At 43.2% G+C, this 27,573-nt stretch overlaps 1 protein-coding gene across 1 annotated transcript in view; it reads left to right on the forward strand.

Moving 5' to 3' along the window:
* The first annotated feature begins 3,455 nt into the window (after positions 1–3,455).
* The window catches only part of prdm1a (PR domain containing 1a, with ZNF domain), a 97,041-nt gene continuing 72,923 nt past the window's right edge, over positions 3,456–27,573 (forward strand). The window contains exons 1-2 of the mRNA XM_067984957.1: positions 3,456–3,854; positions 5,060–5,112. The gene's annotated coding sequence lies outside the window, so the exon portion shown is untranslated. The remainder of the gene's footprint in view (positions 3,855–5,059; positions 5,113–27,573) is intronic.

The raw sequence follows: 27,573 nt of genomic DNA on the forward strand, positions 1-27,573 counted from the left end.
AGATGAAAGAGGCCAAGAAAAACATTCTTGCATGAGAATAGCTCGTCGATCGTAGCCCCGCGGTTGCAGAGGGGTGTTATTTCGCGGCTACTTTTATTGTTATTCTTTCGACCAGTGATCAAGTGAAAATGGTTTCAATCGGGCTATTTTCACTGGCATTTAAAATATAACAAGCTGCTAAACTGACGGACAAGTCACCTTGTCCTGATGGCGAGTCTTTTAATTCTGAGTACTGAAGGCATCTTTCCAGCCATTTAATACCCACGGGTTCTGCACATACATAGTGATTCAATAATTTAATATAGAAGTGTACAAACGAATTTACATGTAAAATGTTTCCGATTTTTCTCCATCCTTCGACTGAAGCGGCCCAATGCAGGTTTATGCAAGCACGCATGTTGTCTCCCACAGGTTACTGGAGTGAAAAGGGGTTGAGTTATAACAGTGAGTTTCTGGCTGGTTGCGAACGATCGGTAGTCGGTTCAGATATAACCCAAAAGCAAAATACTGCGGATGCTAGAAATCAGATATAAAAACAGAAAATATACATAACCCAGACTCCAAACTGTATCAACAACAAGAACAGAAAGTGGCCGATCTCACACCCTTGCACGTTTAGCTCGGACTGACAATGTTAACCAACAGACACACACACACAAGTCGAACATTTATGGCAAGAAAATAGTTTGTGATAGAAATACCGACAGTACTAGGCTGGAAAAGTGTCGAATTAATTCAATCGCCAGGTCAGGTTTTGAAGTTTTCCTAAAATGAGTGAACTTTCACTTTTAAAAAAACTTTTAATTGCTCTTGTCATTCACCGTACGGGGTTATCTGGTTAAGCACAGCGGACAGCTTTCTCTGCGAATGCAATTGCTGTAATGGGTTTTATTTAAAAACACGGCGCTCGGAGTGTGTTGAGAGCTCGGGCGCTTGAACTGGGAAAGGTGAGTATTTCAGATGGGGGGAGGGTGCTGGGGAGTCAACGGAAGAACTTTCAGTTGCTAAATTTGGGCTGTTTCTATTAGGTAGGAATTTCGATACGAGTCCAAACGCTAGCTGACAGGTGCTGACACCCCCACCCCCCTGAGCTGTCTCTTAGCACCTGATTCGGAGCTTCAGTTCACTGGGCAGAGAGTGAAACCCAAGAGCAGCCAATCTCCCAACACTTGGCGAATGTAGATGTGGAGCCAGCTCATGAAATATTCAAGACTCTCTCTCTCTCTCCCCGCCTGACCCAGCCTTCCCGAATGAAGAAGGTGCACTGGAAGCAGCATAAACAACCTGTAATTCACTTCTCGCAACACAAGAGAGACTGGCCCCTAGACTAATCAATCACACATATAGAAAGAAAGCCTTTGAGCTCAGCTCATCTCCTGTCCCACTGCCTGCAATACTCAACACTTTCGAGGTGGGTCCATTCTTCTTACTTAATATCACTTATATCGCGTCACAAACTGGTCTGGGGTACGGTTAATTGAATCCAGACACCCCATAGTAAATACAAAGAGAGACGCATTAATTTGATTTTTAAAAAGCCACTAAAGAATGAAATGGTTCTCTCTTTGTTGTTTCAATCGCCGCTGGGAGACGTGCCAAGTGACCTTTGTAATATTGGGACCGGGTGAAACATTTGTAAATGTGATACGGTTTTGTTAATTAATATATATATATATATATAATTTCCTGCTCATTACTCAAGATTTAGCAGGGCGCGTAGGTGTAGGAAACTGTCTTGCACAATGTTAGTTACGGAGGGAAAAAAACAGTCCAACGCCGTCTTTCTAAGAACATTTCGAAATGCAATCCGGCGGATGACCAGTTATCGAGTATAAAATACAGGCACTTTTACACAGCGGTGATACTCGAGTGGCCGGGTGATTTTATAATATGGAATCGTTTGGGGACTGAGAGGAGACTGGATTCCCCCAATGCTGCGCACAGATAGCAAAAGTCCAGTGGATGGGTCTCTGAGACCCCGGCTTCATTCCGTGTGAGCGGTGGGCAGCTTTTACGGGAAGTAGGATCGTTTACAGAGAATTCAGCTCTGAAGGAAACGGAGTAAACGTGGAGTCGGAGCGCCGTTCATCCCTGAGAGATCAGACGCCGCGTCCCCCACGTAAGGTGTAGTTAGCGCACTTTCTGAACGGTGCGGGGTCGCTTTCTCGCTGGTGGTGTTTTAAACGAGAAATGGGGGGGGGGGTTGCCTTATCACACGACACGGGACTAAAATATCTCAGATTCTGGGCTGGACATTTTAAAACATGTTTCGCCTCACCTGAGAATCAGAAGTGTGGAAATTCAGCAGTTCGTGATGTTAGTTAAATTGTCACTTCTCTTGTTATAATTGTGAGGGGGGGGGGTGGGGGGAGATGAAGGACAGGACAGTTTCCCAGGGTGACCTTATTGCCCTGGACCTCGCTGTTCCAATATATTTCGAACCGAGTCGGTACAGGTGTCTCAGTTTATAAATACTCCTAATATCACCCATTTTTTGGATCACCATTTTGGAGATTACCCATTGTGGATTGACTGAAATTTTAAAATCTCAACGAATCCTCCGATTTTTTTTTTGAATGTATAAATCTCCTTTTCAAAAAAAACTTAAAAAGTGTTAAAACCTTGAGACGGATTGATGGTTACAGACATCTCCTCCACCCCAAGTCCCCTCGTTTCTCAATGTCCCTAACGGACTGTCCAGGCACCGTCGGCCGAGCTGGTTGTAAGGAAATCTTTACCCCTCCCTCCAGAACCCTGATATTCGGTGTGTGCTTCTGTCCACTCTTAACAGTGCATCTGTTGCTACGATTCTTTATTCTGTGGTTTAACCCACCCGGGAGATTGTTTTAAGGGAAATCAATGGTTGACGGGGTGTAAACCGGTTAAGAGTTTATCCCAAACTTATTCCAATTGGATTTAATGTGGAGCCTCACGCACAAATTGCATTACTTTCCAATCTCTCCCGAGGAAATTAAAATCCAATAAGCATTTCAAGGCACCCACGGGTCGACACCTGCGCCGAGAGAAGGAAGCAGCGAGGATGTAAGTTCTCACTTTAGAAAGTGACAAGGATTCCATTTATAAACTGCAGTGAACATAGATTCAGGGGTGATTCTGGAGCAAAGTAAAGCCCAGGTACATTCAGCATCTTCAGTGAGGTTTAGTCTAAGATCCTGACTGTCACTGGACTGGGACAGGAGAGGGGTTAGTTAACAGGCTGTGACTCTCAGGGCGGTCAGTGTCCCGTGGAAAAGATAGGGGCGAGAAGGTGGAAGTGAAAGTTAATTCTCTTTTTTTTTTCGGGTGAGTTGTGTCGGAAGATGTTGGCGGAAGTTGGCTGAGGGTCACGTGCGGGAGGTTCAGAAGTTGCCAGGCAGAACTTGCCAGTGACCCTGCACATATATAAAAAAGAATTTACACGAACGGTGGAGAGAATAAACCAAACGTCAAAAATAAAACAGCAGGGAGCTTTGATCCCGAGTCAACTGATCTGTGCCGTTCGCCCCATCTTTCAAGAGCCTTGTGTGGGAGGGGCCGGATCATGGGAGATGATGCAGGATTTACATCAAACGTACAGCATGTAAAGGATTCGACCCCAGTGAGCTGTCCATGGCAGCAAATCGACCCACTCTAGCTCATACAACACCATTCCGAACCGAGTTTGAAATGCAGGGCTATGTGGGGGGGAAATAACAGTTAGGGTTTCTTGTTTATTATCCTAGGTAATGAGATTCCTATTTCATGCAAATCTTGTACTTCGCAGGTCTGAATTATATGGGTCCGAGTCCCTGTGACAGCAGTCTCACTCGGAGGGGTTCATAGACCTCTTTTACTCCTGCCCCCTGAGAGCTCAGGTAGGAAACAAGCTGTTCAAACCGCGTTATTTACTGCAAACTGTTTGAAAAATATGTAGCAGGTGTCCCTGAGTGGGATTTGCACTGGAATTAGTAAAGTGGCAACGAATACCTGATAAAATAAGTCCAGTCGGTGTATTTTTATTATCATCATAGAATGATACAGCACAGAAGGGAGGCCATTCAGCCCATCGTTCCTGCGTCGCCTCTCTGAAAGAGCTATCCAATTAGTCCCACTCCCCCGCTGTTTCCTCATAGCCCTGCAAATTTTCCCCTTCAAGTATTGAGTCACAATAATAATAAAAGTCGGACTAATTGGATAGCTCTTTCAAAAGAGCCGGCACAGGCACGACGGGCCGAATGGCCCCCTTCTGTGCTGTATGATTCTACAAGAGAAAGTGAATATTTCGCCCAAGAGTTTGATTGTGTTACAGAACCCAGGAACTGAGATTGATTCCGGGACCAGGCACTAAGTTGTACACCTTGCCCTCCCCTCTCCGTGTCGGTGGTTAATGTCGCTTGCCTCTGGGGAAGAGGCCAGTAAAAAAAAGATTTTAAAAGGAGCATCTGCACCTCCTGCTGTTTGTGTGTTTTACAAAAAAAACCTTAAAAAAAATTGTGGATGCAGGTATACAGATTGGTTTCAGAAGATGAAATCCTCCCCTCCCCCTTTTATAAATCCTGGCACTGTATACTAACTGCATTAACTAAAAAAAAACCCGATTGCATCGGGTAGTTTTAAGATGTGGAAATGCGTTAACGGAGGGTCTGCACCCCACTGCTTCACGTTAACCTCACCCTTTTTGTTCCAGATGCTCTCGGTGCATTTCCAACAATTTTTGTTTGTATTTCAGATTTGCATTTTATTTTAAATCTCGACAGTTTTGCAATGGGTTCTTTCAAAGATCAGAATAAAGAACAGAAATACATTTATTTATCGGAGAGTGGTTTTAAAGGGGACAGCGGTGAGGGTTTGAACCTCTTATTTGGAGATCTGTTAACCTGAGCAAACTGATATTAACTCCAGACAGTGGAAATAACCCAGTCCCTTTTGATAAAGGCCATCGCGGGGCTGATCGTTCGGATCCTTCACATTCACTCAAACCTCTTGGCAAGTATCATCGAGCCCGCCTCAGAGTCGGGCCGGAGTTTCTTCGACGTGCACTTCTTCAACAGTTATTTATTTATGTATTTTAAATCTTCAGAGCCACACGCGGATCCCGACCAAGATCGAGGTGGGAGACGCCAGCCAGCACTGGTAAGTGAAGAGGCTCTCCGGTAAAACATTTTGTTGTCGTTGCCTCTCTGAGTTGTGTCGCTTTAACCTTGGATCCCTCGGATAACCATTTGGAAGTTGGAGGCGAATCTGGGTTTCATTCATTTGCTCTTATTCGTCGTCAGTCAGTCAGTGGCGAGAGGTAGGGAGAGAGACTGACCCTTTGGTTGCCATGTCCCTCTCCACCTGTACCACGCACCCTGATCAGGACAGATAACAACATCTCGTGTTTTCCCCCATTATCTTTCGGGCCCGTTTTTTTTAAAGGCGGTGACTCCCCGCTGAGATATGGTTCTCCACGAGCACAAAACACCCTCCAGTACCTGGTCCGAGTGATTTTCTTAATTTATGAGCGTCGATTGTGTCAGCAAACTATTCAACCGCAGGGGCCATCATTGCTGAACCCACCCCTTGTCCCCGCCCAATGTCCACACGCAGGCATTTCCAGCAGGGGTTGCCGGATGGTGGTCAGGAGTAAGGGTGCCTGGTCAATTTTACTCCTCCTGAACCCGGGGTGGTGAGGCCAACTAAGAGCCCTAGTGATGGGGTTACTTAACTCAGCACAGACCAGGGATTGGACCTGGGCCTTCCCTGGTCTGTATAGCTCAGTTAAATGCATTGAGCATTTGAGTCCAGTTAAATTTCTCCACACTTTCCTAATCTACAGATAGAGTTGGAGTTGACTCTTTTCTTTGGTAGAGCTTGTGTAATAGTGTAACAGTGAAGAGAGGTGATTCATAATTGATTTTACACAGAAAGAAGAAATGTTGAAAACAATCCTGATATTTCACCATTCCCTTGTTCCCACTGCAATGTAGTATTTTGCATTTGACGAGATTAGAAACATCAATTGAAAAAGCTATGACCCTATGTCGGTGCCCCCTGCATGTGACCTAATGAGTCCTGAGGGCAGTTTATTAAACGTTGTTTTGACATACCCCTTGTGCAAAAATGGGATTGGCAGAAAGACTAAATGAATATTAATTTCTTTATTTGGAGAATAACTGACAGATTATCAAAGGTGATATACCATGACTTCCCTGCAAGAGTGTTGTTTATTGCTCTCTCTCTCTCTAGCAGAGAAACGTTACTACTGTATATACACGTCTCTATAGACAGTTGTTTTTTGTAAGCCTCCCAAAGACGGCCGAGTAGATCTCTGCTTTAGTTTCATCTTCTAGTCACTTTTCAACAGTTCTTACATTATTCTCTACCAAGTTTTGTGCCGAGTTCTGGGTCTGCATTGAAATATAGCAAATGGTTTACAGACCAATAGACCACATGACCGGTCAGATGAAGAAGGCCCTTCCAGAACACCAATCCCACTATCTTCCCATTATTGCATATTCCAATTTCTTAAATGAGTTCAGGGCCCTAGCCTCAACCATCCTTCCTCGCAACCCATTCAAGTTGCTGATCTTCGTCTATATAAATACTTCTTTACATTTCCTAAACTTGCTTTCCACAATCCAGAACCTCTGCCGCCTTGTCCCGCCTACCTTGGTGTATCTGAAAGTATCACTTCAGTTTTGTTTTCTCTGTTCTTTCAAGTATCTTAAACATTATCCCATGAATACGCAGAAGAAAGCTATCTGATCATTGTACTCCATTTGGCTTTCAGAAATGGCGGCCACTTTCTCACCAATGAAAGAATGGGGGCGAGTGTTTATGTTTTGAAGTGGTAGGAAATTAAAGGATTTTCCGCCAACACCCAATGCCAGCATCAAGCATTCCTAGGTTGGATATAGCTCTGATCTACATGCAGGAACTCTGCATAAGCTTAATGTCATAACCTTAACATTACTAAAGGTGAATTTATAAACAGTTCAATCATGCTGCAGTATCTGTGATTCATCCTGTATCCATTCATTATGGCTGTTCCCCTCTCAACACACACAAACTCTTTCTCCTGGCATCACATGCCAACACGTGCACTTCCTGCAGGTCCACTGGATTAGTCATCAGAAACAGAAACCCTGGCTGATTCCACCTCCTCCCCCGCTACCTGCCTTAACTACTAAGTCATCAGGGGAGCAACTTGATTTATACCGGATCAGCCCCCAGTGTTGCTGTGATTACATCTCTACCTCAAATGGTTAGAGTGCTCCCTGCTGCACCAGCGTAACACTTACATTCCGGAATAGATTCGAGGGGCTGAATGACATACTCCTGCTCCTGTGCCATTGGTGCTTGTGGCCCTCTCGGTGTGCGAGTGATCAGTGAGCACCAGCTAGTTATAAATTCTGAGCAGTTTCTTTATCTTTCTGCTCTCTTGTCCGTGCGGCTTGATGCAAGACTGAACATCATCCTTGTCACTTGAGAATCATGACTACTACCATCGTGGGGATATAGCTTTAATCCAGTTGAGACTGGATTTGAGCCCGGGTCCTACAAGATAAGGGACAAGCGCCCTCACCTACAATGCCACTCCGTCTTGTTTATCAGTTTATTCCACAGGCACACTTCAGGTTTGGCAACTTTACTCTAATTTGTTGATGCAGGGAAATTATTGGCGAATTTACACATTTATTTCCATTTGCCACGGCGATCATGTACGTTGAAGCACCGTGAAACTGTCAGCGACCACAAAAACAAAATTGCTGTAATTTTAGTCACGTCAAAAGTGGTTGCCATTCGCTTCCTCGAGTTGGTGACCAGGGTTATACATTTATTAAACTGATAGAACGCAGAAACCATTTGCTCCAAAACATACAATTCCATCTGCCCCCGAGCGATTCGGAGAGCACCAACAGTGAAATCCTGGCACTTTCTCACTTACTAAGCAGCAGAGGAGGTAACTCTTCATCACCGGCTCAGCATTGTAATTGCTGTAAGGTTGTATTGAGCTGTGCGGTTTGGCTCGAGTCCTGCAGTGCGCAACAAAAACCTGTTGCTGGCATCGGTCCACCCTTATCGCATTCCAGTTGTACGCAATAAATTAATTAGGCTGCAGCTCATAGTGCTAATTGCTTCGAGTTAATGAAGTCAGAATCCTATTGGGCTTTGTTGGAAGTTGTGTGCGACATGTTTTGACAGGCCCATGACAACTGTTGAACTTTTTTTCTCTCTCAGTGGAAGATACTTTCCTTCATTCTTTGGTGGTGCTGTGGTTTTCTTTTTTTTTTGGGGGGGGGGGGGGGGGTAAGTGTGAATTATATAGATCGCTTTATTTTCAGCCCTCTAGGCTTGCCAAGCCAAACACGATGTTAAATATTTACGACCTTCTGTGTTACTGATACCTTTCCCCCATTGTAAAGAAACAGATACGGTTGCTGGCAACTGTTCCAGCACTGGCATGTCCGACTCTCTCTCTCACCCCTGCCGGTCGCCCTTTCTGCCGTGTTAAGTTAGATAAACATTTGCTTCTCAGTAATTATTTACGGCTGAGGCAACCCCTCCTTGCCATGCTCTGTGCAGCCGCCCGTGGATTACCACACATGCTGTGCCTGCCTGTTTGACACGCGTACAGGGGGAAAGCCTACAGTTTCTTCTGCTGACCGAAGGGCAAAGAGGGCCGTTCGGATGCACCGAGGGGTTATTTTGGGTGAATCCGTTTACATGTCTGTATAAGGCGAACAAAAAAAAAATATAGCCTCTCCCTGGTGATCCAGGTGGTTGTAAGGGGATCAGAGGGACTTAACTTTTTACAGAGCTGCTCTGGCAGCGCTTCAAGTATGCAAGGAATTTTAGTGGTGGTGATCTGTAGAAAGCTCTGACCTGTTGGTTATGTGAGTTGTTTTAGGGCTTTCCTCACATTGTTTCAACGGCTTCTTTTCTCTTGTGTTATAATCTTGAGTGAATGTAATATTTTATAAAGCTCTGCATTTTCTTTTGATTGCAATTGTTCCTCAGTCAAAGATCGCTAGCATCGTATACAGTCCAGGTTGTTCAGTACACTTATCGCATCTTTCAGGATGTCCCAAAGTGCTTCACATCCAATGAATAGCTTCTGAAGTGTTGTTAAGTATACGTAATACAGTGTATTAGAGAGTGAGTCGCAACATGGTGGCTTATGAATGACACATGAAGCTTGTTTTAGTGACTGGTAATGATATGTCTTTCTATTTAGAGCTTTATTGTTTTAAAATCTAAGCTAAAAATTCTCCTCTGCCCACTCCCTCGATGACCTAATGGGTAAAGGCATTGTCATACAGATCAGAAGGTCTCAGATTTGACTTCCTGTCTGCACTGACTTATCTGATCTCAGCCTGGGCAGGAATTAGGGTGTTATAATTCGTCTCAGTGTATTGGGGCTGGAGAGGGGAAGAATCAGCCAGGTTTCCCATTCCTGATCACTAAGCAGGGACCCCTGTGGGAAAGTGCATGCGTGAGGGTGGGATTGGACTCAGTTGTGAAGGCTGTCATGATCAAATAGCCTGCCAGCACTTGTTGTCAAGGCTCACATATATAGAGTAATCTTTTAACTGAAGTACTCGAGGGAGGAACTGCAACCCAGCATGAGGCTGCTCCTTCAGAAGAGGAGCAGAAACCTTTGAAGGGGTGGGGGTACAATCTTGCTTGTCATGTTCAGGTTTTCTGTCTAATGATAATACTAGAAATCTGTTGTTAATACCTCTCCCAAAGTAATTGACACATGAGTAACTATGTCATTAGATTTCAAAATGTATTTATTTGATCTTAGCTGTGTTGCTACATAATTACAAGCTGTGATTATAGGTGCTCACTCTATGTAGGAACATAGAAATTGCTAAGTGAAAAAAAGACCACGGTCCATTTGGTTCGCCTTCTACCATCCTGGTAGTCGCATGATACAAATTGTAAACAATTTTACAATTTGTATCATGCGACTACCAGGATGGTAGAAGGTACAATTGTCAACCCCAGTCCATCACCGGCATCTCCACAGCATGATACAAAGGTAATGGAGTTGTTGACTAATCATAGCAAACAATCTCTATCAAGTAGTCTACAACAGACCCAGACATGACGCAAGGAAAACCCCCAGTTGTGGAGAGTTTTGGATACCATCGGTCCAAAGTCATGTGTTCCTCCCAAGAATGCTACACTGACCATATGTCATATCTCAAATTACTCAGATGCTGCATCCCAAAATTTATTTTCTCAAAGAAATCTATCTACGTGTGTGTGACCCGAGATGGTGAATGCCAGTTTGTTATTTCTCGGTGCATTTATTTAGCATGGAATAAACATAAATAAATATATAGAAAAACATCTCCAATATGGAGGAAGTGAGGATTGGACCCTGAGGCTTTGTGGGGCGGGTGAGAGACATGACTGAAGGGTTGATAGAAGAGACGGGTTTTCAATTGGCTTTTCATAAAGAAAGAGAAATGTGGAGATGCAGAATTCTTTCTGGGGAGGCAGTTCCAGACAATGGAGCCAAGGCAACTAAAAGCTTTGCCATCAACAGTGGGGAGGTGGTGGGACTGCATTGACACCCAGAGGATTGAAGGGCACAGCAGGGTATGCAAGACTGGAGAAGGTTGCAATGATAGGGTGGGGCAAGGCCTGGAGGGATTTGTAGATGAGGATTTTAAATTAGATGCACAAGGGAACAGGGAGCTTGACGATGGATAAGTGGGACAGGATGTGCTTGGCAGTGTTTTGGATTAGTTGGAATTTGTGAGGTTGGGAGGCTGGTAAGTAGGACATTGGAGAAACTGAGCCTGGAGATAATATAAGCATGGATTAGGGTTTCGGCAGCAGTGGGGTTGAGATAGCGCGAAGGCGAGCAACATTGCAAACAGGAAAGTTTTTGGTGATAGATTTGAAATTCCACTTTAAGCAGAACTGAAAGCATAGGTTTCATATGGTCTGGTTCAGCCTGAGTGAGCAGCCAGGGAGGGGGATGGAGTGAGTAGAGCTTTTTGGTTGGGGCTGTCAACCATCGTTCTGATATTCAACTGGAAGAAATCTTGGCTCATCCTTGCCCGACTCCCACATTTTCCAGCAGCAATCGGGAGCAGGAACCCTGGTTGATTTTTGTTCTTTCTACTCTCTAGTCTCTTAGTCCGACATCCACATCAAGTCACTTGTTGCAGCAATTGTTGGAAGTCATTTTTAAAAATTCAATGGGAGAGACTCCATAAGACAAGGAAGGTGGGGCTTCATTTTTTTTTCAGCTTGTTTGACTACACAGTTATGCCCTCTTACTTTTCAAGTGTGGTTAACCAAACATGAGCTGGACTCCAGCACCAGCTGTAATGAACTGTTAACGTTTTGGTTTGTTTAAGGATCATTGCAGAGACCATGCAGCTGGAGGTTGCCCCAACACCAAGTCTTTGCATCCAAAATAATGTCTCCCAGTGAGATAGGAAAAAGTGAACTGCCTCTGACCCACAGATTGTTGCAGTTTTTCCCCTCTTTTTCAAACTAGTCGGTAGCCTTTTGTGTTTTTTTTGTATAACTAACCACAAACGTGTGACTCACCTTGCTTCGTTGGGGCAAAAAAAATCCACGCAAGCCGCTTTTGTACTGGGTTCCTTGGGGTGCCAGGCCCTGCTGCATGGGTCATGTGTAGCCAGCACCTGCTAAACTTGTTGGATTCACTCAAGCTGGCAGCATGTTTTTAACTGGGTCCTCTCGGCCGTAACAAGTCCAGCAAGTTTACATGCAAGTCGGGAGTTGGTGGACCCAGCACCCAAATAAGCCCAGTGCGCAGGGAGTTGCGTTGTCCCAGTGTTGGTCCGTAATAGAAATCAAAATGTATCCTGAGTGTGTATAGAAAATTTAAGTACTTCATCGTCATTTGTTGGGTGGGGGGGAAATGTTCCCTCTAATATTTTTCGGCCATGTGCAGAATGAATTTGGGTTTGTGCACCGATATAAAGCTGTGTGCACCACCATAAAGAAACCAACTTTGAATAGAAGATCTTTTCAGAAATCATTATTCAATGCATATAACAAACACAACAAATGTACAAAATAATAGATAATTGTAACAAGGCGAGGTGTCAAGGATTTTTAATTAAACAATACTGGTGATAGAAATTTCAGAAGCAAACACTGCCACCAGAGGAATGGGAACATCCTGATTGAAACCCAGAGTCTGTAGATGATGTATAAGAAGAGGGTGACTGTCTCTGGTTCGGATGTCTTTCCTTCCTGTCCCTCCCTCTCTTCTAGTGTTTATATATTTTGTCCAGGTTACTTCCTTACCACTTGACAGATGAGCATATCGAGGTGATTTTCTTTCCAACTGTTCCGTGATTTTGTTTTTATATTATTCATTAGGCTGATTAGGGCTCTGGTGAGACCACACCTATCTCTTATGTTCTTATGAACTTATGAGTCCTAAGTAATCAAACAGTATATAACTTATTATAAATCAGTGGTCCTGATAATTCATTCCAACATCTTATCATTATTTAAAAATACTATTGATGGAATCATAGAAACATAGGAATTAGGAGCAGGAGTAGGCCATTCAGCCCTTTGAGCCTGCTCTGCCATTCCATATGATCATGGCTGATCCTCTATCTCAATACCATATTCTTGCTCTCTCCCCATACCCCTTGATGCCTTTTGTGTCTAGAAATCTATCTAGCTCCTTCTTAAATATATTCAGTGACTTGGCCTCCACAGCCTTCTGTGGTAAAGAATTCCACAGGTTCACCACCCTCTGAGTGAAGAAATTTCTCCTCTTCTCAGTCCTAAATGTCCTAGCCCGTATCCTGAGACTGTGACCCCTCGTTCTGGACCCCCCAGCCAGGGGAAACATCCTCCCTGCATCCAGTCTGTCTAGCCCTGTCAGAATTTTATGTTTCAATGAGATCCCCTCTCATTCATCTAAACTCGAGTGAATACAGGCCGAGTCGACCCAATCTCTCCTCATACGACAGTCCTGCCATCCCAGGAATCAGTTTGGTGAACCTTCGCTGCACTCCCTCTATAACAAGTATATCCTTTCTTAGGTAAGGAGACCAAAACTGCACACAATACTCCAGGTGTGGTCTCATCAAGACCCTGTGTAACTGCAGTAAGACATCCTTGTTCCTGTACTCAAATCCTCTTGCAATGAAGGTCAACATACCATTTGCCTTCCTAACTGCTTGCTGCACCTGCACGTTTGCTTTCAGTGACTGGTGTACAAGGACACCCAGGTCCCTTTGTACATCAACATTTCCCAATCTATCACTATTTAAATAATACTCTGCCTTTCTGTTTTTCCTTCTGAAGTGGATAATTTCACATTTATCCACATTATACTGCATCTGCCATGTATTTGCCCACTCAGTCAACTTGTCTAAATCGCCTTGAAGCCTTTTTGCATTCTCCTCACAACGCACAATCCCACCTAGTTTTGTGTCGTCAGCAAACTTGGAAATATTACATTTGGTTCCCTCATCCAAATCATTGATATATATTGTGAATAGCTGGGGCCCAAGCAATGATCCCTGCGGTACCCCACTAGTCACTGCTTGCCACCCTGAAAAAGACCCATTATTCCTACTCTCTGTTTCCTGTCTGTTAACCAATTTTTAATCCATGCCAGTATATTACCCCAATCCCACGTGCTTTAATTTTGCGCACTAACCTCTTATGTGGGACTTTATCAAAGGCCTTCTGAAAATCCAAATAAACCACATCCACTGGTTCTCCCTGATCTATTCTACCAGTTACATCCTCAAAAAACTCCAGTAGATTTGTCAAACATGATTTCCCTTTCATAAATCCATGTTGACTTTGTCTAATCCCGTTGATATTTTCTAAGTGTCCCGTTATCACATCCTTTATAAAAGACTCTAGCATTTTCCTTACTACTGATGTTAGGCTAACTGGTCTGTAGTTCCCTGTTTTCTCTCCCTCCTTTTTTAAAAAGTGGGGTTACATTTGCCACCCTCCCTTCTACAGGAACTGTTCTATAATCTATAGAATTTTGGAAGATGACAACTAATGCATCCACTATTTCCATGGCTACCTCGTTTAGTACTCTGGGATGCAGATTATCAGGCCCTGGGGACTTATCGGCTTTTAATCCCTTTAATTTTTCCAGCACTTTTTTTACTAATACTAATTTCCTTTAATTCCTCCTTCTCACTAGTCCCTTGGTTCCCTAGCATTTCTGGGAAGTTATTTGTGTCCTCTTCCGTGAAGACAGAACCAAAGTATTTGTTTAATTGCTCTGCCATTTCCTTGTTCCCCATTAAAAATTCTCCCATTTCTGACTGTAAGGGACCTACATTTGTCTTCACTAATCTTTTTCTTTTTACATACTTGTAAAAGCTTTTACAGTCCACTTTTATGTTTCTTGCAAGTTTACTCTTATACTCTATTTTTCCCCTCTTAATCAATCTCTTGGTCCTTTTTTGCTGAATCCTTAAAAAATACACTTGCTTCTTGAATGAAAAAAAGTGAAATCACTCAAGCTGTTTGACAGCTTTAAAAAGTAGTATTAAAAGGGGATGTTGTGCCTTTTAAAGAGAGGCGTTTTTTGTTTGAGGAGATTCACACATGCGCAGTCCTGTGAGCACTGCCCCTTTAATTAGCAGCTTTGTGGCAGCTGAAGGAGATGGGGGTGTTTCGGAGCTGGAACTGGGCCAACTAGCGCGTGCCCCGGGCTATCATTCTGGAGTGGAGCGCAAATGAGCTCATGGCTTTTTCTGCAGAAATGCAGAGCGCAGCCTCTCTCAAACAGCTGAAATTGTTTAATGTTTTATTTGATTTTTTTAAAAAATCAGAAATAAGAGTTTTCCCATTATGTACAGACTTGGACCTCCTGGCTATTACCGCTGTCTCGCTGTGTAGCAGACACTGTACCTGCAAGTATCCAGTCGATCCTGCGTCGCCAAAGACCCTTTGCTCGATTTACATTGATTCCAACTCCGTCTTTTTGTTGGGTTCTCACCGCTGCTTGAAGCCGCCATTTTAACCTGCATATAATTCAATTTGTACAGAACCGCACCCCGTCCACCTAACACCAACCCTCCCCCCTCCTCCACTTCCTTCCAGCTGGGACTCCTCCGGACTGTGCGTTGAATAAAACAATATCGCACCCCTCAGAATGGTAGAGGACGTTGTGTTTATAGAAAAAAAGTAAAAAGAAAAGCCACTCAATTAGGTTGGAGAGGCTTCAGGTAAACCATGCGTTCGGTTCCGCGGTTTAAAACATCTGCAAAAGTCAAAAAAGATATGTTGAGAGCAATAACAGAACACACAGGCGCCTGGACAGCGCGGACAGAATAAGGAAGTGCACAGCACACAACAGACTGCTGGCGCTCACACATGCGCACAGCTTAGAAGCAACAGTGGTGGTTGGGGGGGCGGAGTCAGGTGAGAAAAATCTTGAAGAGCTTTGGGTCACCATAAATCACATATATTGCAAAAGCATTCCTATCAACATCCTCCTCCTGAGTAAACTAACAACATGCTGACTGGGTTTGCCAGTATGTGTGTTTTTTATTAAATTAATCAAAGTGGTTGCTTATCTGGTAATTGCATTTTTACTGGAACTGATGTAATCATTGAAAACTGATGACGTTCCAAATTATTGCTCCTGGTTTTAGTAAATTGTTCACCACGAATGCATTGTCCTGTTCAAGTACAGGAAATGATCTTAAATTTAGTCTATGCTCTTTTCCATTTCTTTTGCATATCAAAATGAAGGGTCATGGGTGAAAATTTTCAAACTTGTGGGTCATAATAATGTAGTAATACAGTAACATTAGGAACAGGAGTAGGCCATTCAGCCCCTCGGGCCTGCTCCACCATTCAATTAGATCATGGCTGATTTGCACCTCAACTCCATTTTCCTGCCTTTATTCCATATCCCTTGATACCCATTGGCTTACTTAGAGTCGGTGAGGGTGAAATTTGGCTTGGTTGTTTTTCTCCCACTAAATTTCTTTTTTTCACCAAATTTCTCTTGTTCAGTTGGCCTCTAGGATTTTGCTAAGATACCATTAATTATATGTGAGGCTTGTCAATGAGCATCAGCACTCTATTATATCATGGGAAGCATCACACCTAAGCCCAATCGTAGCCTGACCCTGGTAGTGGTTACTGGACTGCGATCAGGAGCAGAAATCCTGGCCAAACATCCCCTCCCCAACCCAGTGCTTCTGCCACCATCGCCAATGAAACAATCCAGTTCATCTGAGATTGAACCTGGTACCTTCCTGCTCTGTATGGCTCAGCTATTCACTGGATGAACTCACTGAACTAATAAAGGAACCAGTCAATGTTCATTGAATAAAAATGTCAGTTTACTCATCTGGCTAGGGAGACAGAAATGGGAGATGTGTTCATTTATGTTTAAAAAGCACTATCCAGTATCAGCACCTCGATTACCTCATTTATAATGCTGAATGGAGGTCAGATATTGGAACAAAACAAGGCCATCGCTTCTCAATGTATAAACTCACCGACCTACTGGTTCCAAATGAGCACTAATGTAAATGAGATCTATGTCAGGGACAGCTCTTCTGCTGGTTCCTGATTTGGATACCAGTGGGTGGCTGCTAATATAGGTTGACAATAGAACGCACAATTCGATTCCAGATTTAATTCTCCTGTTGCAGAGGTGGCTTTTTTAAAATAAGCATAGGGCTCTCCTGGTGGCTCTATGAGTTTGTTCAGTGAGTAGAACATAAGAACATAAGAAATAGGAGCAGGAGTAGGCCATAAGGCCCCTCAAGCCTGCTCCGCCATTCAATCAGATCATGGCTGATCTTCGACCTCAACTCCACTTTCCTGCCCGATCCCCATATCCCTTGATTCCCTTAGAGTCCAAAAATCTATCAATCTTAGCCTTGTATATACTCAACGACTGAGCATCCACAGCCCTCTGAGGTAGAGAACTCCAAAGGTTCTCGACCCTCTGAGTGAAGAAATTCCTCCACATCTCAGCCCTAAATGTCCGACCCCTTGTTCTGAGTTTATGTCCCCTAGTTCCAGACTCTCCAGCCAGGGAAACATCCTCTCAGCATCTACCCTACCAAACCCTCTTAGGATCTTACATGTTTCAATGAGATCACCGCTCATTCTTCTAAACTCCAGAGAATGTAGGCCCATTCTACTCAATTTTTCCTCATAGGACAACCCTCTCATCCCAGGAATCAATCTAGTGAACCTTTGTTGCACCGCCTCTAAGGCAAGTATATCCTTCCTTAGATAAGGAGACCAAAACAGTACACAGTACTCCAGGTGAGGTCTCACCAAAGCCCTGTACAATTGTAGTAAGACTTCCTTACCCTTGTATTCCAATCCCCTTCCAATAAAGGCCATCATATAATTTGTTTTCCTAATTGCTTGCTGTACCTGCATGTTAACTTTCTGTGTTTCATGTACAAAGGCACTCAAATCCCTCTGAACACCAACATTTAATAGTTTCTCACCATTTAAAAAATATTCTGTTTTTCTATTCTTCTTACCAAAGTGAATAACTTCACATTTCCCCACATTATACTCCATCTGCCATCTTCTAGCCCACTCACTTAATCTGTCTGTTTAACTTTGCAGAGTCTTTGCGTCCTCCTCACCGCTTACTTTCCCACCAAGTTTTGTATAGTCAGCAAACTTGGATATATTACACTCGGTCCCTTCATCTAAGCCATTAATATAGATTGTAAATAGCTGAGGCCCAAGCACCGATCCCTGCGGCACCCCACTAGTTACAACCTGCCAACCTGAAAATGAACCATTTATTCCTACTCTCTCTGTTTTCTGTCTGTTAACCAATCCTCAATCCATGCTAATATATTACCCCCAACCTCATGAAGGGAAGCATTGACCAGAGTTACTGGTCCTGATCACTCTCCAGTGACTCCTGATCGAATAGTAGTTGAGGACAGGATCGAGCCTGGTTGTGATGTTCTCTTGTGGTTGAATAGCTTGCTGTAATTCACTGGAAAATCTCAGAAGAATAAAAGCCACTTGGACATGGTACTAGAAGATTCCTGGTACTTGTTGAACTGTACTCCAGGAAGAAGTAAATGCCTTCAGGAGTTAAGTCAATTGATATCATTATCTGTTTTCAATTATTTTTATGTAATTTCACTTTGCTTAGAAAATAGCTCACCAGCAGCAGTAGGAGCTGCTGTAAATAGCATTTAAATGCAGAATCTCCTGAGGTAAGTACAGGTAGCATCTTTTCTTATTCAAAGCAAAAGGGAACAATAGGTGCTGTTTGGTGTGAGTAGCTGACCTTCTAACCTTTGCTAATTCCAAAATGCCTGCAGGTCAGTAAATGTTATAAGTGGCATTTTGTTTCTTGGGAGAGTAAGGGAGCAGTAAGGAGCCTATGCACTGGGATAACACACATCATGAGGGAGCAGTAAGGAGCATATGCATTGGGATAACACGCATCATAAGGGAACCGAACGGAGCCTATGCACTGGGATAACACACATCATGAGGGAGCAGTAAGGAGCATATGCACTGGGATAACACACATCATAAGGGAGCAGTAAGGAGCCTGTACATTGGGATAACACACATCATAAGGGAGCAGTAAGGAGCATATGCACTGCGATAACACACATCATAAGGGAGCAGTAGGAGCCTGTACATTGGGATAACACACATCACTAAGGGAGTAGCAAGGCGCTTGTGCAGTGGAATAACACTCACCACCTACGATTAATCTTCAAGATCACCCTTCTAGGTCAGTGGCTCTAACTTAGCTTCAGCAAAATAATGAACATTTCTGTTTCTGGATGAGGCTGAAACCTTTTGTGTTGGTCAACTGTGCTGTCTCCCTCAGTTCCTCATTTTCTAATTATTTTTGTTCTACAATATTGAGGCAGTTTTGCAAAGGTACTCGAAACTAAAAAAAAGATGAAGTTCATAAGAGTGGGTGTGTGAAGGAATTTTTAAAACGACTTTGCTGAGCTAGAATGCATTGGCTAATATTTAAGAAAAAAAGTTTCAGGAATAAGATGGTGGTTAATGTCTGAAGCACTTGAAATGATTAATCGGTGTATTCAAGTGATTCCCAGACACAGCAACTGTCCTGCACATCTCTGCAACGATATATCAATGTTGTTGGGTTACTGAATTTTTATTAAAAATCCATTAAAAATATTTTTGGAGTAGATAATTATTGACTTGTAACAATGTATATCTACAGAATCTGCTTTTAAAAAAGGGGAGATGGTCTTCATGATTCCGATGCATTGATAGGTGGTTTTATACCTGCCCTCATCTGTTTCAGGAGAGTATTATCCCTGCACTGCTCTCCTTTCTCATGTACTCAGATAGAAAAATGATTTCTGTAGGTGTTAAGGCCTCCCCTTTAATACAGAGACCCACAGAGTATAGATACCTGGGGCTGGTTCACCACATTTACATCACTTAAACTGGCTGCCTTTTCCTGACAAGAGAATCATACAGCCACATTTTCATGGGCCTATAACCCCATCGGTCCCTAGAACCAAGGCTTGTTTAAATGAGGGATTGTAGTAACCTATATATGTCAGCAGTAAGTTACATTTCTATAGCGTTAAAACACCTGGTGCATCAATTTTGAGGGTCTCTTTCTTCCCTGATTGGGTTTTGAGGAAGGAACTTGCATTGAGCTGGCACTTTATCACATCCTCAGGATGTCCCAAAGCGCTTCACATTCATAGAAACATAGAAAATAGGAGCAGGAGTAGGCCATTCAGCCCTTCGAGCCTGCTCTGCCATTCAATATGATCATGGCTGATCCTCTATCTCAATACCATATTCCCGCTCTCTCCCCAGTAAATTACTTCTGAAATGTAGTCACTGTTTGTTATGTAGATAAACTCAGCAGTCAATTTGTGCACAGGAAGATCCCACAAATGGCAAGAACAACTTGCATTTGTATAGCACCTTTTATACAACACCTTTAATCTAGAAATATATACCAAGCTGCTTCACAGAGGAGAGAAGGAGCAGGCCCTGAGTCTTTGCAGGAGGGTTAGCAGAGATGACCAGAGGCTTGGTCAAAGATATGTCCTGAGAAGGCTTTTAAAGGTGGGGGGGGGGGTGGAATATAGAGAGTTAGAGGAGTTTGAGGAGGGAATTCTAAACAGTAGGCAGAGGCAGCTGAAGGCTCTGCCACTGAAGATGGACTGGAGGTAGAGGGAATGCAGCGAAGGCCAGAGTAAATTCGATGATTGACCAATGTTTTTGGTGGTGTTGGTTGAGGGAGGAATGTTGGCCAGGACACCAGTAGAATTCCCTGCTCTTTAAATAGTGCCATGGAATCTTTTATATTGACCTCAAAAAGTAGACAGGGTCTTCATTTAACATCTCATTCAAAAGGCCAATAATGCAGCAGTCCTTCAATACAACACTGAAGTGTCAGCCTAGATATGTGCCCAAGTCCTGAACCCACTGACTCCGAGGTGAGAATCCTGCCAAGCTGACTCACAATTACACTGCCAGGCCTTTGGCAACGCCATTCCAAAACTCTAAGCCAGGAAGTAGCAGTGGTGAGCCAAAGATCAGACTCACTCCTCAGTTAATTTTCCTCCCTTTTGTGGACTCAGCTTGGCACCTGCCCCTTGGTGCCATGGGTGAGATTGGAAGTTGGACATGGAGGAGGATCCTGTGCGTACTCCCGTATTCCACCACTCCAAAACAAATTGCATATTTAAACAGTTATCAGTGCAAATCGCTGCTCCTTTTCTTGCAATTGAAATCATTAGTGGTGTACACCTCTGTGTGCACTTGCCTGAATTTCAGATCAAAGGTTTACTAGGTGTTTCTAAAGTAAATTGTCAAGCAGTGAGAAAGGGAAAGGGTCCCAAGTAGTTTACCCATACTGACCTTTCCACTCTAATGTCAGCAAGTTTTCACTCGAAGCACTGTCTCAATAGTTCACTGTAGATGAGCGTTCCCAAGATACTGCTTAAGCCTGCAGAAAGCACGTGTGCACGTGTTCAGAACTTGCTAGTTTTATGTACTGGTAGATTAACTCCAAACAAGTATCAAACACAATAACTGGTAAATATTGATACTGGCTGCTAATCTTTCATAATGCCAGCTCCGATTTATTGTTTAGGGCTTACAGGCCCATTGTTCGGAGGTAAGTTTTGTTTCTAAGAGACTGGAGCTGTTAAAAGATGAGGTTCACCAATGCGAAGGTGACCCGCAGGGACTGTAACCAGAGTAACCCTCTTTTGAAGGTTGACAAATATTTATTTGGTTTTTGTGTTTTTTGAGGAGGGGGGGCAGGGGGGGCGGGGGAGAGAGAATAGGAATGTGAAAAAGCGGTTAACGTTTCTCTAATTCACAACTTTTAACTGCTTTTGAACAGCTTGTGTGAAAACAAAATAGTTTCAGTTTCTATTCGAGCAGTCAGTGTGAACAAAAAAAAAACGAGAAAGACAAAGTTGTATAGGTTACTTCATTAATCAAGCGTTCTCTCCTTTTCCTTAAACAGCTTTGTTTAGCTTTTGTTTGGTGACAGCGGAGGAAGCAGATGATGAGAGAGGGTGACACCTGTTAACCCTTTTCTCAGTGCTAGCTTTAGCAGCAAACTCGGGCATCCTTTACTTCATGTCTATTTGATGTTTTCCCATGAGACAGTTAGTGTAATATCTTGTATTTGGATGTTATGCCGCCTATGTTTTCCTTTCTTTCTCCTCCCACCTCCCCCCGGTCCATAGTCTGAGACAGTACCTGAAACATTTGGCATTTTACAGCTAACAAAAAATTTAAGTGATTGAGAATGGCTTTGAATGGTTGCAAAGTATAGCATTGGCTTTCCTTAAAAAGAACAAAAACTGCCTCCATTGATCCTATTTCTACTGAAGTGTCATTATCATCACTCATTTGTTTAATCTGGATTTATATTGAGATACGACTATTCAGGCAGGAGATGCCTCTCTTCCAGTACCTTGCCCAAGTAGCCACTCTTCATGTGTGAGCTTAAACCATGGAGGGCCAATACAGCTGAGCCCGATCCTGCCCTTAAATTTTCTGCAGACATGTGTGAATGCTAACAGGGCTCCCTGATCTACCATCAGAGCTCCCTCCTTGTGAAAGTGTTTGGCCTGCAAGAGACAAGTGGCAGATGTCATATGTAAAAAAGGGAAGAACGGCACATTGACGTCATTGCTTTCCCAGGGCCCAGATTGTACCAAACTGCAATGTAAAAGTGCTTTCAGACCACCAGTTGGAGGTGCCCCTATTTGCACCGACTCAGAGGTCAGAGCAGCATCTGGGACATTTTGAGGCTGGGATTTCTGAAACAATTGCACCACATTCATTCCAAAAGTGTGGTATAATAGGGGTGTAAGTGGCAGTCATCTGCTGAAATAGCTTTCTCTTGAGGCTAGGGTGGAGAATGGGGCCCAATTATCCTATTTTCATGTGTTAATGAATTTGAATTTAGGAGGTTCTTCTTTTCACTCTTGATGGCTGTTTGATTATGCAGTGACTTTTTGTGCCTTGTCTGTCCCTGCGTGGATCTGCCTACACTCAAGTGGTGGTCTGAATGGTAGTAGTGGCTAATCCGTCTCAGCCAGCAGGCTTCCGGCTTCAGCCGCCCAGCAGGAGCACCTCTGTCCTGTAATTAACAGAACTATCAAACCTGCTGTTTGGTGCAAGCTCAATCTCTGGTGTCCTCTTTCTCTTTTTGGATGGAAGAAAAGATAAGTTGTTGGCTTCCATCATTACCTCGTTACCTCATTTAGTATTCCCAATGGATGAAATCTCTGCTGTCCATGTTATAACACTGAATATTTTGTGAACTCTTCACCAACCTCAGAGAGACCTCGACCAGTTCAGAGTCGCCCGGAGAGTAAATGGGGTCTTGCTCCGCTCCTGAATCCTGCACACCTAAATACAACACCAGTAGTGGTGGCTGCTGCCTCTGACTGCTGCTATGCTTCTGTAGCCAACTTGATCTCCCATGCAGTAGTTTTCTACATCAAAACTCTCTCTGGGCCAGGTGAAGGTAGCTGATGATAAAGTCTGTAAGCACTATACCACCAACATCGTGTTTAATGTAAATAAACAAACTAATTCAATTTGCTCTCCCATTATTTGCGCCCGCCCCCCACCCCCCACCCCCCTTTCTCAGCCATGATGTAGTTTTTATTGAGAGGTGGATGAGGTATCACTTTAAATCATTCCAATTTTCTCCTTGTATCTCCCCATCGCTTCTGATATTGACTTCAGGAAGAGGTTAGTAGACCAGGCAGAGAAGTGGCAGATGTAAGTTAATTGGCGGTCTAGAGATCTAGAGGTTTAAACACAGAATTCCCTGAAAGTATGAGTGCAAAAGGCCAATAGAATTTGGAGTTTTATTAATGGGGCATTGAGGACAAGGGTAAAGAAGTAATGATGAATTTGTGCAAAATATTGGTTAGGCCACAGCTAACATACTGTGTACAGTTTAGGGTACTCCATTTTAGCAAGAGCATTAAAGCTATAGGGAGCATACAATGTAGATTCCCCAGGATGTTGATGACAGTTATAAGCAGAGCCTTGAGATACCGGATCTATTTCCACTGAGTAGAGAAGGCTAAGAGGAGATTTAATAGAAGTTTTTTAGATAATGAAGAGTTTTGATAGTGTATAGGGAAAGACTATTTCTTCTGGTTAGGGAGTCAGTGACAGGAAGGGTCATCAATTTAAAACTGTCACGGAGAGAGGTTAGGAGAAATTTCTTTATGTTGAGGATTGTTGGAGCAAGGAACCTTTTGCCACAATGAATGGTTGAGTCAGAGACAATTGCTTCTTTTAAGGGAAAATTGGATAAACATTTAAAGCAGAGAAAGATACAATACTTTGAGAAGAGAGCAGAGCAATAGGGTTAGCTTTGGATTACTTTAGTGAAGAGCTGGCACAGAGACAATGGGCCGAATAGCCATCTCCCATCCTATAAACATCTATGAGAATGTAGCATGACGAGTGGTTATACTTACAGCAGTTCTCTAAAGTAAAGTCATGCAATAATGTGTCCACATGTGATACAGCATGTAGAAATTCATGTGCTATTTTACACCATTGTACATCTGTAAGAAAATTGTAACCAGGGCTATTTCTGTGCAATTCTCTGTCTGAGCAGTGAATAAAGGGGATATATTGGAAGTGAGATTTATAATCATAGTGAGATCACTTACAAAACCCATTTAAATCAAAATAAGTGAGTCTCACTCTAAATGAGCTGTAATTCCAAACTCACCTGCAAACTATTTCTCCATTGGCCCTCCTATTGCTATTAATATCCTGTGGCAGTGTGATGGTTATCTCCTGTGCCAGTGCACTGATCCGTGCATATATTCTCAATAAAAATCACCCCCTTTCCAATAAAAGTCTTATCCAAAATCAAGCCCATCTCTGACCAGAGGTTCAGGAAAATGTAAAATGGGTTTTAGATCTGAATTTTGGTTGGCTTGTTTATGTATGAAACAAAAATGTGCATGTGCAGTTATTTGTTTAATTCCAGCTGGCTGCTGAGTTTAGGAACTGTTTAACACCACTCTTTTATAATATCAACACAGCTAACAATTTGGTCCATGCAAATATTTATCCCTCAACCAACATTACTAAAATAGACTGTTTAATAATCATGTATCTCATTGCTGTTTGTGCGACCTTGCTGTGAACAAATTTGCTGCCACATTTGCCTACATTGCGACAGTGATTACAATGCAAAAGTACTTCATTGGCTGTGAAGTGTTTTGGGACATTCCAAGGATGTAAAAGGTGCTATATAAATGCAAGTTTTCTCTTTCTGTTTGTTTTCAAAATATTATAGCTTTGTGCTGACTGCTGCAACAAAATCTGTTCTGGGTTATGCTGGCCACGTGAATTCAGTTCTTAATTCCTGTTAAGTGGATTTTCAAAGATGATGATTGTCCACTTCTGGAGAGAAGTGAGAGATGGTAGAATTAACCAAATGAGAGGGATGCATTCATTCCTCAATGTTTGTAATAGTCCTTGTTCAAACGAGAATGGTTTCACTTTAATTATCCTGGTCATGGGTTTGTATGAGCTGAATACTTAGTGAGGGAACAGTGGAAAATGGAATTCTGCACCGTTGATAACTTACTTGCGACATAAAGATAAGAGAACGTAGGCTAAAGGTTGAGTGGTTCAGGTTAATCTTAGTTTTGGCTGGACTGCATTGATCATGTTCCCTATGAGAAGCCGGTTGGAGAGCACTGAAGGAAGTGAATGTGGTGCATGCACCTTATCCAGTGTTAGTAATGATACAGCCCAAGACAGCTCACTAGTGAATACCTATTGAGGTTGGTGCATTCTGATCGCTAGCATCAGAGGCCTCAGTCAAGGAGAAACACTGGAGAAACTTGGACTTCCAAACCGTGAAAGGAGGTAACTCGAGCGGTGACTTAAAAAGGTGCCATAGTAGAACTAAATCTGGAACATTACTGCAAATGAAACTGTGACTGGGGCAAGGGTGGGGCCCAAGTTCAAACTGATGAAAGGTAAATTTGGAAATGAAGGCATTTCTGGGTAGAGTAACAGAGGCAAAAACCCTGAAATTAGCTGAATGGGGACAATATCATTCGACTTTCTTCACCTGTATCTATTTTGTCATTTTAGTTTCATTTTTTTTAATGACCATTGGACTTAATTGAATGCAAGTGAGCTCACCACCGTCTGGGGCGTGTTCCAATTTAATGGAAATAGTATTCCTAGTGCATAAATGGTGTATTTAAAGCTGTGCGTCTGTTTGACCTGTTGGTACCCCAGTTGAACCCAGCATTCGGCACTCGTGTGGCCTTTTCTTTTGGAACTGTTTGTAGCGAGCTTTTATTTTTAGCATTGCTGCAGGAGCCCATGGCAGTCTTGCTATCATGACCCACACAACTGTCCCCTCTTTGCCATGATGGATTATATAGCAGAGTGCTGTCCGCTTCTGAGGACTGAAGGTCAGCTGCGGAGGCTTTTTCTTTTCTCTTTTTTTGGGAAACCCTTCGGGGAAGTTGGTTCTCAGGTCATCTGCAGAGGATTGACCGCTGCGAGACTCTTAAAACAGGCTGCAGTCTGGAATGAGGGCAGGATTTAGAATAGAACCATTTAATATTTCAATGACCTCCGGTAACCAAACACGTGAAGATCCGGTTCCTAGTTGCTATGTAGAAGCCCCTCTGATTATAATAGTCAGATGGCCCCAATCACATCAGTCGTTTTACCCCCTTAAACATGTCTGCTGAATTAAGGCCTTTATTTCTTTTTAAATATTTTTATAATCAAGCAACGTAATGACAAAAATGATGCCCCAATATCGTAGCTTTCTTTTTTTCTCCCCTCTCCCCTCAAATAGCCAAATGATTTTCTTGTCAAGACACCATCCTTTCCTAAAAACAATTCTTTGCTGAAACTCTTCCCCCCCCCCCCGCCCGCCCTGAAGACTCTTTCCCCCCCCCCCCCTTGCCCGCCCTGAAGACTCTTCCCCCCCCCCTTGCCCGCCCTGAAGACTCTTCCCCCCCCCCCCCCGCCCGCCCTGAAGACTCTTCCCCCCCCCCGCCCGCCCTGAAGACTCTGTCTCCTTGCCGTGGTATGGTTTGACGAGTGTGGCTCTCCGCTGCCATCTTATCCAGTTGGCTGTTTTTCTTGTGCAAGCCCCGAGTGTGGATCAGGATATTTGACCATGGGGAGTATCGCAGCTGAGCCCAATCTTGTCACTACCTGACATCCACACAGGTGCACCTCCAGCAGCAATCACTGGGCAGGGATCAGAAGTGGCAGCTGTGCTGATTTTTATTTTCTTCTTAAGGGGCACTGAAACCAATTTTATTGCCCCGAGATCAGCTAACCTTGCACAGACCAGGGTCAAACCTCGCATCTTCTTATCCTGTGATCAGCGTTAAGAAATATCTTTGTAGATATTGTGGTGCGATTCAATCTGTGTGCATTCTGAGAGCGGTGATGGTCGTTCAGTACTACAGATGGCCACTTCAAATTGTCCAGGTTTTGCTCTATTCTGTGCACTGTGTTTCCCTTTTCTTTATGTAAAGTGAAGTAAAAAGGGGGTAAATGTGATAATGAATTTTAAAATGACTAAATTTCGTGTTACATAGAGTTACATCAAAACCACAGCACAGAAACAGGCCATTCGGCCCAACTGGTCTTTGCCGCCGTTTATGCGCCACACCAGTCTCCTCCCTTCCTACTTCAGCTAACCGTATCAAGATACTCTTCTAATCTTTACTCCCCCATGTGCTTATCTAGCTTCCCCTTAAATGCATCTATGTTATTTGCCTCAACTACTCCTTGTGCTAGCTCATTCCACATTCTTACCACTCCTTGGATAAAGAAGTTTCTCCTGAATTCCCTATTGGATTTATTAGAGACTATTTTATATATATAACCCCTAGTTTTGGACTCCCCCACAAGTAGAAACATTTTCTCTACGTCTACCCTATCAAACCTTATCATTATCTTAAAAACTTCTATCAGGTCACCCCTCAGCCTTCTCTTTTCCAGAGAAAAGAGCCCCAGCCTGATCAGCCTTTCCTGATAAGGATATCCTCTCAGTTCTGGTATCATCCTTGTGAATCTTTCTTGCACCCT

Source organism: Heptranchias perlo, chromosome 5, assembly GCF_035084215.1.
Source record: "Heptranchias perlo isolate sHepPer1 chromosome 5, sHepPer1.hap1, whole genome shotgun sequence".
NCBI lineage: Eukaryota > Metazoa > Chordata > Chondrichthyes > Hexanchiformes > Hexanchidae > Heptranchias > Heptranchias perlo.